A 14,331-nucleotide genomic window follows, 5' to 3' on the forward strand; every position below is an offset into this window, starting at 1 on the left:
TGAACTGTGCCTGGTGAACAGGCCGCTGACATGACTCAGCCTCAACACCAGCGCCTCTACCCTAAGGGTCCCCGCCCCCCTCGGTAGCAAAAAGACGGGGTTTATCTGAAGCAGGACTCAGGGAAAGAAGAAGCCGTTTCCTCCCCTCAGAGACAGGAGGACGATGGGAAAGCAAACCGCAGAATTTGCAGGTGCAGACCGATAACGCTGCGGGAAGGATGGGCGGGGTGGGGGATGGGGCAGTAAAGCTCCCAGAACTTGCCTCTAGCAGAACGTTGTGCGGAGAGCGAAAGCTCAGTGTTTATTTAAGCATGTAGCCTGGGTAAAGCAGCGAACCTAATCCAGGGATAGATTAAAAAACAAAAAAAGGGGCGCCTGGGTGGCTCAGTGGTTTAAGCCGCTGCCTTCGGCTCGGGTCATGATCTCAGGGTCCTGGGATCGAGTCCCGCATCGGGCTCTCTGCTCAGCAAGGAGCCTGCTTCCCTCTCACTCTCTCTGCCTGCCTCTCTGCCTACTTGTGATCTCTGTCTGTCAAAAAAAAAAAAAAAATCTTTAAAAAACAAAAAAAGAATAGACTTGGAAGATTAAAGTAGCTAATAATATAAAAAGAAAATCGGGTGAAGAGGGATGACAATATTATTATTGGTATGAGGCCAACCCTGAAATGCTGAGATTGCGATATTAAGTATGAATTGTATAATACGTTTAAAGCAAAGTCCTTTAATCTTCCCCGATAATGGCTCCTAAGAGCTTTCCTTTCCATCTCCTATAGGCTAAACCCTCTGATTTCTCGTCAATGTTAAGTTGACACATAGAATTGTCGATAGCAGATGACTTATCTACTGAAAGGTCAGTTTCTAACGAATCAATTTAATTGATCGTAATGAACAATGTTCTTTTCCGAATTTCAGATGCCTTTTAATTCTTCCCCATACATAGACCCTAAAAGTTTGAACACCACGGTCTACTTATAAAAGACTGACTAAAGCATAATGAGTCCTCTCTATTCATTCTCTGATCCATTCTGCTGTTTAAATACCCAGTGCTTTAGCGCTTTGTTAGGGCTGCCCTCACAAACTAATAGAGTAGGCTAATTTTTCATAACACCATGGATACATGGATAAACCTTTTTAAAATTTTTTTAAAAAGATTTTATTTCTAAGTAATCTCTATACCCAACATGGGGCTAGAATTTACAACCCCAAGTTCAAGAGCTGCATACTTTACCAACTGAGTCAACCAGGTGCCCCTGGATAAACTTTTTTTTTTTTTTTAAGATTTTATTTGAGAGAGAAAGAGCACAAACAGGGGGAGCAGGAGAAGGAGAAACAGGCTCCCCCGATCAGGGACCCCGATGCGAGGCTCGATCCCAGGACCTGCCCGAAGGCACTGCCGGAAGGCAGATGCTTAACCAACCCAGCCACCCAGGCGCCCCTGGATAAACTATTTTAACCATGTAGCCCATCCAGTGCTTCTTAGGGTTAAATTTCCCCAAATTATATGCAGGGCTTTCTTGCCAGATAAAAGAAGACTTTCTGCCCCACTCTTCTTATTTTAAATGGGTGAATAAAATGTAATCCTTAGCAGTTAAGGAAGAGAATACTAAAAGATCTTTGAGTAGGGAGCAAGAGAAAGGAACACAAGGAGAGCATTGAGAAAAAAATCATTTTTATTAAATCCCCAAGGATAATTTTACACCAGTGTCTTTCCCACTGAAATCCTTCTTACTGTACATGAATTTCGGTCAGAGGTGTTGGTAACAGTATATCTAAAATATCTAAGTACTTACTGTTTTGTTTCCAAGAGTAGTGTTAAATTACTTGTGAAACAATAATTGCCCAGCTGGTTTATAATTCCCTGGAAGTAGAGACTGCACACTACACCCATCCAGTCAGTGAGCATGAACAGAGAGAGCTTATGGTTCAAGAAAAGTTTGCAAAATGTTGATGAAAAGAGAGAGTAGAAATACTCTTTATACTATTTAGAAGCCCAACTCCACAAGGCACTTAAAAATTATCTGCTTCATTTCCTTTAAGTTTCTATGATTTACTTTATATATATTCATTTGAACATGTTCTATGTATAGTGTTAATGGATTTCTTTCTGGTCTCTCTGAGCGTCTATGTGCTCTACATGAATTTGGGATAATAAATGTACTGACCTCAAGCATAAGAATTGGATGGAATAACTAACACAATGTCTAGCATTTAGTTAAAGCTTGGTAAGCACAGCTATAATTTTAAGAATTATCATCGGGGCCTAATAATGCTTTAAACTCTGTAAGTTGGTATTCTTACTACCCTTTTATTTCTTTTTTATTTTTTAAAGGTTTTATTTATTTATGTCAGAGAGAGATAGTGAGATAGGGAACATAAGCACAGGGTAGCTGGAGAGAGAGAAGCAGGCTCCCCACTGAGCAGGGAGCTCGACATGATGCAACACGGGGCTCAATTTTAGGACGCTGGGATCATGACCTGGCCTAAGGCAGATAATGAATGACTGAGCCACCCAGTTGCCCCTCTTACTACCCTTTTATCACCATTTTCAGCTTTTTCTACCCTTTCCAAAATTTGATTGTGAAACTGGACAGAATATTAACTTGTTTTCAAATTCAGCCTTTATGCCTTGTATTAACAAATGAACTTGCCAATCTTCAATGTTAGCAGTTTCATTCCTCTCCGGTTGCATGTGTATACTATGATTTTTCTGCAGAAGGATATAGTGAGGGAGGTCCTGAAAAATCTGAATATTGGTGGAAAACAGAATCTCAAAAGTAATGAAATCCAATTCCCAAAACTTCTTTTTGTTGGGATAAAGGGGTACCAGGACTAGAACATATATATTTTTTTTAATTTAGTGCCCAAACTGGAAATAGTTCATGTGTCCTTCAACAAAAGAAAGAAGGATACCGTGATGTGTTTATAAAAGACTACCACTCAGCAAGGCAAAAGGGATAAGCTATGATACACTCCATGATGTATCTTGAAAAACATTATGCTGAGTGAAAAACCCGGACATGAAAGTGTGTCATGGGCACAATATGAAGACGCACACAAGACTTTTGTCTTTCCACAGTGTCAGTTTTATTGAATCATAAAGCAAGGTTGATGTAATTACGAAAGAGGTGCAGGATTCCAAACTCAATGACATTTCACCATGTGGTGGAACTTGGCTTCTTACACAGCACACAGAGCAGAACGTAAGACAGACCACATAACAAACAAGGTAACAGAAGGGTGCAGGAACTTAAAGACCCAAACTCTGAAGTCAGTCTGTGGGCACTCGGTTGAGATAAGGCCTTGGTCCCCGCCAGGTCAGCTCTGGGCACTTCCTGCTTATTATGTCCAAGCAGTGAAGGAGATCAGCTGGGCAGAGCCTTTGGGGCCAGCTGCCTTTTTCAAGTGGGCAGACATGAGGTCATATCTGAAAAGTCTGACAGTTTGCTGCAAAACCCCTCCCATTTTTAAAAGGATTTAATCAGTCTTGGGCCCCTGCAGACCTCTGCTGGTTCTACTCGTTATTGGTTCTGGGGTGTCAGCTGACATGGGTCCCAGCGATATCGCCTAGCTACAGTACCTTTCACTGCTCGTTTTCCCTGCTTGACGCAGGCTCTTGTTTGACATGAGTGACAGTCCTGTTTGCTACAGAGTGCACACTGTATAACTGAATTAAATGAAGCCTTAGCACAGGCATAACTCATCTGTGGTGAAGAAATCAGACCAGGAGGTGGGAGTCACTGGGGAGAGGCATAAGAAATTTTTCTGGGGTGGTGGAAATGTTCTCTATCTTCATCAGAGGGTTGGTTACTCGGGTATATGCATTTGTTAATACCAAACTGTGTATTTCACTGTAGGCAGATTATATCTCAGTAGGACAATTTTTTTAAAATAAATCCAGTATCTTGGAAGGAAAAGGCATGGGGAAGCAAGAAGACAGTTACCAACTGTGAGTGCCAGTAGTAACAGGTACATGATAAATTGTTATTATAACAGTGACGGGTGGTTTAGTGTGTAAGTAAAGAAGAATGGAAGAGGAGCACTTGGGTGACTCATTTGGTTAAGGCTCCAACTCTTGGTTTCTGCTCAACTCAGGATCTCAGGGTTGTGCGATCAAGCCCTGGGTGGGGCTCCGTGCTCAGCACAGAGTCTGCTTGTCCCTCTCCCACCCCCTGTGTGTGTGTGTGTGTGTGTGTGCTCTCTCTCTCTCAAATAAATAAGCAAAATCTTAATTAAAAAAAAAAAAGAAAGAGGACTAGCAGAAAAGGTGACTAAAGACTGACACTCCTTTGAAAAAGTAAGTGTTCCCTTTCCTTCCTTTAGTTAGCCTGGCTGTAATTGCTAAAGATTCCTCATATTTGATTTTTGTAGGCTGAAGCGTGGACAAAATCCCGCTGTTCTTTTCTTCTCCCTCATTTGCTTCTGTTTATTGTGCATCAATCATTGTAGAAACCACACAGGAGCTCTGGCCAAGCCTAATTGGGTTGCTATGGACAAGTTGTTAATCTTCTGACTTGTTTTCTTCTCTTGGTAAAATGAGGGAGTTAACGTCAGGACTCTGAAGATTCCTACCGTCCTTGATGTTTGCCCTCTCGATCAGATTGTCAGGACTTTGAACTTGGCCCTGGTTAATAACGACACAATTAGTCAATAAAATCTGAAAAAAATAAAGTGTATTTACAAGGTAAACTATAAGCTGGTTGACTAAAGAAATTAGGGATCCTGACTTCCTACCACAGGTGTCATGGTTGGCTCTTCGCCTGAAAAGGAAGCCTCATTTCTAAGGGTCTTGAAGAATCACGTTTTAGGTAGGACACGGAAAGTTACTCCTTCCAGGGCACCTGGCTGGCTCAGTCAGAAGAGTATACAACTCTTGATCCTGGGGTCATGATTTCAGTCCCATGTTGGGTGTAGCTATTACTTAAATAGAAGCTTTAAAAAAATAAGTTCTATTCCTTCCTTTAGTCAAGAACATGCTCATAGTGAACCAGATATTTGAAAGTCAGTCTTTTATTCTGACTTTAAAAAGAGTAATACATAAGTTTCTTTTTAAGAAAATTTTGAAAATGCAGGAAACCATCAAAGAGGAAAGAATCACTTTAAAATTTTTCCCACTTAGGTAATTTGTAACATTTCTGTGTGTATATTTCGTCTTTTCCCCCATGTATCTATGAGATTTTAAATCTTTATTAATATTTCTATTTAGAGTACCACATATTTGATGAACATATGACCAAATATAGACCATTAACATTTGCATGTTTTTTCCCCACAAATAATTTTTAATTACTATATTCTAGTCCAGGGGGTCAGCAACATTTTCCTGTAAAGGGCCAAATAGTAAATATTTGGGGCTTTGCAACCCACACAGTCTCTGTGACAACTACACGACCCTGCTCTGGGAGTGGGACAGCGGCGGTAGACAATACGTGGAGGGAGGGGCATGGCTATATTTCAGTAACATCTTACTTATTAAAACAACAACAAAAACAAAAACAGCAGGGCATCATTATTTGCTGACCTCTAGATTAGGAAGAAATCCATAGTTTAGGAGTATATTTTTTAAATGATTTTATTTATTTATTTGACAGAGAGAGAGACACAGGAGAGAGGGAACACAAGCAGGGCGAGTGGGACAGGGAGAAGCAGGCTTCCCACCATGCAGGGAGCCCGATGCAGGGCTCGATCCCAGGGTGCTGGGATCATGATCTGAGCAGAAGGCAGACACTGAACTGACTGAGCCACCCAGATGCCCCCATCATTTATCTTGGAATTTATCTGAACAACATGCTGTTGTCGACACATAGTCTATGTCAGGGTTTGTTTAGTTTTGTTTTGTTTTGCTTGCCATTGTGAACAAAACTGATACATCTTTATTTCAGTAGGATAAATACTGAGAAATAGAACTGGTACTAAGGTTGTTTCTACATAAAACAAAGTACATGCGTGGGCACACACACACACACACACACACACACACACACACACACACACACTTTGCCTTTCTCCTTTCAGAGATGACCTCTGTTAAGGGTGAAGTTTGTCCTTTCGGAATTTTTACCTGCTATGACTCCCCCTCCCCCATCAATGTCATCACACTATGCTTTTGATTCCCTAACCCACCCTTTCCACATCACACTGTAGTTTGAGGATCTTGCCATGTCAGCGACTATTGATTTACCTCATCCTTGTTAAACAGCTGTTGGGCATTTTATTAAATAGATTTATTCTCTCAATAAATATTCATGGAGGGGCGCCTGGGTGGCTCAGTGGGTTAAAGCCTCTGCCTTCAGCTCAAGTCATGATCTCAGGGTCCTGGGATCGAGCCCCGCATCGGGCTCTCTGCTCAGCAGGGAGCCTGCTTCCTCCTCTCTCGCTGCCTGCCTCTCTGCCTACTTGTGATCTCTGTCTGTCAAATAAATAAATAAATGATGCACTGAGCATCATACTTTGTTCTCAGCACTGAGAATACCGTGTGAACAAAACAAAGTGCTTGCCCCTCAAGGAGCTTACTATCTAGTACAGGAAGACAGATGAAAGAGGAACAAATGTAAAGTGTCTGTTGGTGACAAATACCATGAAGGAGATAAAGCACACTGGGATTGCTATCTGTGTGTGTATGCGTATGGCAGGGGGTGTGTGCTGTCTTATATGAGGGATACAGGGAAATCTCTCTTGCATGGACAGCTGGTCACCTCATGAAAGGCTTGTAGGTATTTGGGGAAAGAGCATGCCAGACAGAGGAAGCAGCAAGTGCAAAGGCCCTGAAGATGAAGCATGCTGCAAGTTTTCCAGGAACAAGGAGGACATTTGGCTGGAGTGAAGGAGGTAAGGGGGAGGGTACAAAGAAATGACATCAAAGAGGTAGACAGACTTGTAGGGCATTGTAGATGGTTTGGCTTTTATTCTGAGTAAGATGGTCAACCACTGAAGTGCTTTTGAGAAGGAATACCATCATCTGGCTTAGGGTATTTTGTTGTTGTTGTTAAGATTTTATTTATTTATTTGAGAGAGAGAGCGCGCACAAGAGAGAGCACGCACACCCGAGAGCATGTGAGTGGGGGGGAGGAACAGAAGGAGAGGGATAAGCAGACTCTATGCAGACTCTATGCAAAGTGTGGAGCCTGCGGGGGGCTTCATCCCACGACCTTGATATCATGAACTGAGCCCAAATCAAGAGTTGGGCACTTAACTGACTGGGCCACCCAGACGCCCTTGGCTCAGGTTTCAATAAAGTCCCTTTGACTGCTCTGTAAAGGGCCAGAGGTGAAACCAAAACCATTAGGAAATCAATCTGGCATGTCACACTGTTTAAGCCAAATCTTTTGTTAATAAACACCTAGGTTATTTCCAGTATCTTTCTATTAAAAATAGTGCTGGAATAAACATTAGAGGGGATTGTTTTTTCTTTATTGTGGTTAAAGTTACATAAAATTTACCATTTTAATCATTTTTAAGTGGCATTAAGTACACTCCCAGTAACAGTCACAGTTATGTAGCTACCACTGCTATTTTCCAGAATGACATCATTCCAGATGGAAACCCTGTACCATTAAATAATAACTCCTCAGCTCCCCTAGCCCCTGGTAACTTCTCTACTTTCTGTCCTTTTGAATTGCCTGTTCTAGGTAACTCCTATAAGCAGAATCATATACTATTTGTCCTTTTGTGCCAGACTTAGCTCACTATAGGTTTTCATGGTTCATCCATGTAATATGTGAAAATGCTATTCCTCGTAAGGGCTGAATAATATTCCATTGTGTGTATATACTACATTTTCTTCATCCATCCATTCGTCAATGGACTGCTGGGTTATTTCCTCTTTGCACTATTGGCCATAAGGCTGTCATGAACATGGGTGTACAACGATCTGTTAGTACCTGCTTTTAATTATTTTGGGTATATATCTAGGAGTGGACCTGCTGAATCACATAGTAAGTTTATATGCAACTCTTTGAGGAATCATCAAACTGTTTTCCACAGTGGCTGCACCATTTTACATCTCTATGATATCAATGACAAGAGTTCCAATTTCTCTATATCCTCACCAATAATTGTTATTTTCCATTGTTCTTTTTCTTTTCTTAATAACCATCTTGTTTTTTTTCCATAGTAGCCACTCTAGTGGGTGTAAAGTGGTACCTTGTGGTTTGATTACATTTTTCTAATGCCTGATAATGCTGAGCATCTTTTTGTGTCCTTATAATGTCATTCCTATACATTCTTTAGAGAAATGTCTATTCAAATCCTCTGCCTACTTGTCAATCAGGCTGTTTATTATTGAGTTGTAGTTCTTTATATATTCTGGATACTAATCTCTTATCAGGTATATGATTTGCAAATATTTTCTCCCATTCTGTTTTTTTTTAAAGATTTTATTTATTTATTTGACAGAGAGAGAGCACAAGCAGGGGGAGTGACAGAGAGAGAGAAACAGACTCCCCACTGAATGGAGAGCTTGATGCAGGATTTGATCCTGGGACTCCAGGATCATGACCTGAGCTGAAGGCAGACTGAGCCACCCAGGTGCCCCTCTATCATTTTGTAATTGTCTTTTTACTCTCTTGTTATTGTTCTTTGTGCAAGGTTTTTAATTTTGATTAAGTCCAGTTTATCTTTTGTTTGTTTCCTGTGCTTTTGATGTCATGCTTAAGAAATGATTGCCTAAGGGCACCTGGGTTTTTCTGCTTTTTTGTTTTTAAAGATTTATTTATTAGAGAGCGAGCTCAGGGGGACAGGCACATGGAGAGGGAGAGAATCTCAAGCACACTCCCCACTGAGCGCAGAACCTGATGCAAAGCTCAATCCCATGCCTGAGATGATGACCTGAGCTGAAACCAGGTGCTCAACTGACTGATCCACCCAGGCACCCTAGTACCATACTATTTTGACTACTGTACCATTATTTTTGAAAATATTTTTATTTATTTGAGACAGAGAGATAGATCATGAGCAGGAGAGAGGGATAGAGGGAGAAGCAGACTCCTCACTGAGCAGGGAGCCTGATGAGGCACTCAGTCTCAGGACCCTGGGATCATGACCTAAGCCGAAGGCAGATGCTTAACTGACTGAGCCACCCAGGAGCCCTACTATCGTAGCTTTATAGTAAGTTTTGAAATCAGGAAGCCTGAGATCTCCAACCATTTCTTTTTTCAAGATTTTTTGGGCTATTTTGGCAAATTTGGCTACATTGGCAATTTTGCTCTTATTTTGACCCCTTGAAATTCCATATGAACTTTTGGATGAGTTTTCTATTTCTGTAAAAAGCACCATGAAGATTTTATAAAGATTGCATTGGATTTGTAGATTGTTTTGAGTAGTATCCTCTTAACCAAATAAATCTTCTGGTCCATGGACATGGGTTGTCTTCCCATTTATTCAGTGCTTTTAGTACAGAAGTCCTTCATCCCATTGGTTAAATTTATTCCTATTTTATTCTTTTTGAGCTATTATATTTTTTAAAAATTTCCTTTTCAGATTTTTGTTAAAATACAGAAATGGGACTGATTTTTGTGTGTTTATTTTGTATCCTGCAACTTTAAAGTTATTTATTAGATCTGATAGTCCATTTAAAAAATGTTTTTATCGGGGTGCCTGGGTGGCTCAGCTGATTAAAGCCTCTGCCTTCAGCTCAGGTCATGATCCCAGGGTCCTGGGATCGAGCCCCGCATCAGGCTCTCTGCTTAGCTGGGAGCCTGCTTCCTCCTCTTTCTCTCTCTGCCTGCCTCTCTGCCTACTTGTAATCTCTATCTGTCAAATAAATAAATCTTTAAAAAAATGTTTTTATCAATTCAAGATAGGAAACAATAATAAGCTAAACAGACTTTGGCTGCTTCTAGTAACATGGAAGCCACTTGTTTAACATTTCAGACAAAGGGCTCAGTAAGGAGCTGAGGTCTATTTCTAGGCAGTCCCTGCATCTCTGAAAAGAGAATTTATAAGAGAAGGCTATTTCCTCCTCTCCAAACTCTATGATATGTGTAAGACAATACAAAATGCAACAGAATCTTTGTTCTTTTGTTTTTTCTTTCTTTCTTTCTTTCTTTTTTTCTTTTTCTTTCTTTTTTTTTTTTTTGAGAGGGGGCTGATGGGCAGAGGGAGAAGAAGAGAAAAAATCTTAAGCAGGTCCCATGCCCAGCATGGAGCTCAATGTTGCGTTCAGTCTCACAACCCTGAGATCATGACCTAAGGTGATATCAAGACTTGTACGCTTAAGCAACTGAGCTATGCAAATTCTCCCTCCCCAGAATCTTTGTTCCTAAATATCTATATACTCATATATATCTCATGTATATCTTCTAAGTATTGACATTTGTATGACTCGGTCTCTCCTAAATAGGTAAATGCCCAGGTATACACACACACACACACACACACACACATACATATATATGTAAAATTTAATATATAAATTATAAATTTAAAAAATATATAATTTATATATTATTTAGACAAGTCTATATATGAAGTCTAGAAGTTGTTACAAAACTCATTTTCCTACTTGAATCTCCTATCAAGTCTATAATTGAGAAACCTGACCCTTCTGCAGGCTCTTCTGATCCTTCTGTAGGTCAGAAACCTGACCTGGCTCTTTCCTCTTACCTTGGACACGGGCTTTCAGTCCAATGGTTCCATCCAGTTTTCTCCCCACTGGAGCCGTATATGGGTCTTACGGTTCCAGGATAATGCAGATGAAGGAAAATAATCATTCCCAGTCCAAGCTCAGAATTAAGTATGTAAAGGACAAATCTCTCTTTTGGTTGATTGCATTAAAAAAAATGTCCAGACTTGTTACTTTTTTAATTCCAGTTAGTTAACATACAGTGTTATATTAGTTTCAGGTGTGCAATATTGTGATTCCACACTTCCATACACAACCCAGTGTTCATCACAAGTGCATTCCTTAATCCCCATCACCTATTTAACCTATCCCAGACCCCACCCTCTGTGGGAATCATGAGTTTGACTTTTATAATTAAGAGTCTTTTTCTGAGGGGGCGCCTGGGTGGCTCAGTGGATTAGGCCGCTGCCTTCAGCTCAGGTCATGATCTCAGGGTCCTGGGATCGAGCCCCACATCGGGCTCTCTGCTCTGCAGGGAGCCTGCTTCCTCCTCTCTCTCTGCCTGCCTCTCTGCCTACTTGTGATCTCTCTCTCTCTGTCAAATAAATAAATAAAAAAAATCTAAAAAAAAAAAAAGAGTCTTTTTCTGAGTTTGTCTCTCTTTTCCTTTTGCTTGTTTTATTCCTTAAATTCCACGTAAGTGAAATCATGTAGTATTTGTTTTTTTCTGACTGACTTATCTTGCTTAGCATTATACTCTTTAGATCCATTTATGTCATTGCAAATGGCAAGATTTCATTCGTGTGTGTGTGTGTGTGTGTGTGTGTGTGTGTGTGTATCACATCTTCTTTATCCATTCATCAATTGCTGGGTACTTGAGCTGCTTCCCTTATTTGGCTATTATAAATAATGCTGCAATAAATATGTGGGTAGTATCCCTTTGAATTAGGTTCTTGTATTCTTTGGGTAAATATCCAGTAGTGCAATAGGTGGATTGTAGGGTAGTTCTATTTTTGAATTTTTGAGGGGGTCGCCATAATGTTTTCCACAGTGGCTGGACCAGTTTGAATTCCCACCAATGGTGCACTAGGGTTTTTTCCTCCACATGCTTGCCAACACGTGCTGTTTCTTGTTTTGTTGATTTTCGCCATTCTGACAGGTGTGAGATAATATTTCCTGGTAGTTTTGTTTTGCATTTCCCCCATGGTAAGTGATGAACATTTTTATGTGTCTGTTGGCCATCTGGATGTCTTCTTTGGAGAAATGTCTATTCATGTCTTTTGCTCATGTTTTAATTGGATTATTTGTGTTTTGGTATGGAGTTGCATAAATTCTTTAATATTTATGTATTTGATACACACATACACACACACTCTTTATAGGGTACTTCATTTGCAAATATCTTCTTCCATTCTGCAGGTTGCCTTTTAGTTTTGTTGATTGTTTCCTTTCCTGGGCAAAAGCTTCCTATTTTGCTGAAGACTCAATAGTTTATTTTTGCTTTTGTTTCCCTTGCCTCAGGAGACATATCTAGAAAAAATTACTACAGCCAATGTCAAAAAAGGTTACTGCCCGTTTCTAGGATTTTTATGGTTTTAGGTCTCACATTTAGGTCTTCAACCCATTTTGAATTTATTTTTGTGTACAGTGTAAGAAAGAGGTCTAGTTTTGGGGCACCTGGGTGGCTCAGTGGGTTAAGCCTCTGCCTTCAGCTCGGGTCATGATCTCAGGATCCTGGGATCAAGCCTGGCATCGGGCTCTCTGCTCAGCGGGGAGCCAACTACCCCCCCACCCCACCCCACCCCACCCCGCGCTCTCTGCCATCTCAAATAATCTGATTTCTCGCTGTCAAATACCGATCTCTCACTGTCAAATAAAATCTTAAAAAAAAAGAGTTCTAGTATCTTTTTGTGCTGCTGTTCAGGTTTCCCAATACCATTTGTTGAACTAATAGTGTGTTTGTGTGTGTGTGTAATCTTTAGTCTTCTACATATAAGGCCATATTACATATAAGGCTGTATTACTTGTAAACAGAATTAATTTTGCTTCTTCCTTTCCAGTTTGCATGCTTTTCCCTTCTTTTTCTTGCCTAACTGTTCTGGCTAGAAGCTCCAACACTTATTGAGTAGAAGTGGCAAGACTGGGCATCTTTGTCTTTTTCTGATCTTAGAGGAAAAACACTGCCTATGGTGTTAGCTGTGAGGTTTTCATATATGGACTTTATTAGGTTGATGTAGTTTCCTTTCATTCCTGGTTTGCTGAGTGTTTTTTTTTTTTTAAGAGTCTCAAAAATCAGTAAAACTTTATTCGCTTCCATTCTTTCGCCATTAACAGAAAACTGGAGAAAGCAAAAATGTTTTGTGTTTACAAAGATAAACGGCCTCTTTACCCAGAGAAGATCAAAACCTCAAACGACAACGGGGAAGATAAAAGCGCCCTCCCCCACATAGCTGAGTGTTTTTATCTTGAAAGGATGTTGAATTCCATCAAATGCTTTTTCTGCATCATTTGAAAGAATTGGTTTCTTTGTTTTTCTCCTTCATTCTGTTAATGTAGTATGTTGATTTTCATGTTAAATCACTCCTGCATTCCAGGACTAAGTCTCTCTTGGTTTTGGCATATAATCCTTTAAATATGTTGCCAAATTCAGTTTGGCTAGTATTTTGTTGGGGCTTTTGGTGTCAGCATTCATAAGGGATGTGGGTCTGAAGTTTTCTTTCCTTGTAGTGCTTCTGTCTGGGTTTAGTGTCACACTCATTCTGGCCTCATAGAGCAAGTTAGGAAGTGTTCCCTTCTCTTCAGTTTTCTGGAAGAGCTTGAGAAAGATTGGTGTAATTAATTTTTAAATTTCATTTATTATTATTAGACAGGGAAAAAGTGGAAAGGGGCAGGAGGAGAGAGAGAATACCAGCCCTACTGTGGAGCTTGATCTCACAACCCTGAGACCAAGACCTGAATCAAGAGTCGGATACTTAACTGAGCCACCCCGGCACCCCTTGTGTTATTTCTCTAAATAACTGGCAGAATTCACCAGGGAAGCCATCTGGTCCAGGGCTTTTCTTTGTTGGAAGGTTTTTGACTACTGTTTCAGCCTCCTTATTAGTTATAGGTCTATTCAGATACTTTATGTCTTCATGATTCAGCACTGGCTGGTTTTTTGTTTCTAGAAATTTGTCCATTTCATATGGGGTATCAATTTGCAATTACTCATAGTACTGTTATAAACTTTATCTCTGTAAAATCACTAGTAATGTCCCCACTTTCATTCTTCTCACCCTTTTTCATAGTCATTTCAGCGAAACGTTTTATCAATTCTGCTGCTCTTTTCAAAGAACCGACTTTTGGTTCTGTTGATTTCTCTGTTGTTTTTCTGTTCCTGTCTCTGCGCCAGTCTGCTTTCTTCCACCTGCTCGCTGTGAATTGAGTTTGCTCTTCTTCATCTAGTTCTTTAAGGTCTACAGTTGGGCTATTGATTTAAGATCTTTCTTTTATAACGCATGCATTTACAACTATTAAATTCCCTCTTTCGCTGTATCCCATAAATTATGGTGTGCTGTGTTTTCATTGTCATTTGTTTCAAGGTATTTTCAAATTTCCCTTGTGATTTCTTCTTTGACCCATTAGTTCAGAATGTCTTGGTTGGTTTCCATATTGTGGATTTTTATGTTTGAGCAATTTCATTTTAAAATAGCTCCAGCAGTGGATTTCTTATTTCTCCTGGGAAGGCTGTTGATAGCAAAGCAGCCTTTAATGACTTTTTCTACTTTTGAGTTC

This window comes from Meles meles, chromosome 2 (genome assembly GCF_922984935.1).
Source record: "Meles meles chromosome 2, mMelMel3.1 paternal haplotype, whole genome shotgun sequence".
NCBI classification, from domain to species: domain Eukaryota; kingdom Metazoa; phylum Chordata; class Mammalia; order Carnivora; family Mustelidae; genus Meles; species Meles meles.